The sequence below is a fragment of the Seriola lalandi genome, unplaced genomic scaffold, assembly GCF_002814215.2.
Source record: "Seriola lalandi dorsalis isolate HSWRI2012SDOR001 ecotype SW California unplaced genomic scaffold, Sedor1 jcf7180002054998, whole genome shotgun sequence".
In the NCBI taxonomy this organism is placed as follows: Eukaryota; Metazoa; Chordata; class Actinopteri; order Carangiformes; family Carangidae; genus Seriola; species Seriola lalandi.
This window is the reverse complement of record NW_019525547.1, coordinates 577703-578174: the sequence shown is the minus strand read 5'-3', so window position 1 is coordinate 578174 and position 472 is coordinate 577703.

Genomic DNA, 472 nt, shown 5'->3' with positions numbered 1-472 from the left:
GAGAGAGAGAGTGTGAAGGCATGTAAATATAGTCTCAGATTTCTCTCTGTGTATGTAAGCAGTGTCTGCTGGTGTGCAGGTAAGTCTTCATTTCTTTGTGTGTGTGTGTGTCTGTGCCTTAAGTGACCTCATATCTCAATATCAAAGACTGTGTCTCACACTGAGCTGTCTGCCAGCATCAGCATTCTGCAATTCATACAGTGTGTGTGTGTGTGTGTGTGTGTGTGTGTGTGTGTGTGTGGCAGGGGGCGATTTTGTCTGTTTTTTTTTTAAAGATATGTTTTTGGGCTTTTGTGCCTTTATTGGACAGGATAGTGGAGAGAGACAGGAAATGAGGAGGCAGAGAGAGGGGGAATGACATGCAGTAAAGGCCGTCCGATGCGGGACTCGAACCGGGGACAACTGCAGCGAGGACTGTAGCCTCTACACATGGGGCGCCTGCTTAGACCACTACGCCACACGACGCCCCTGA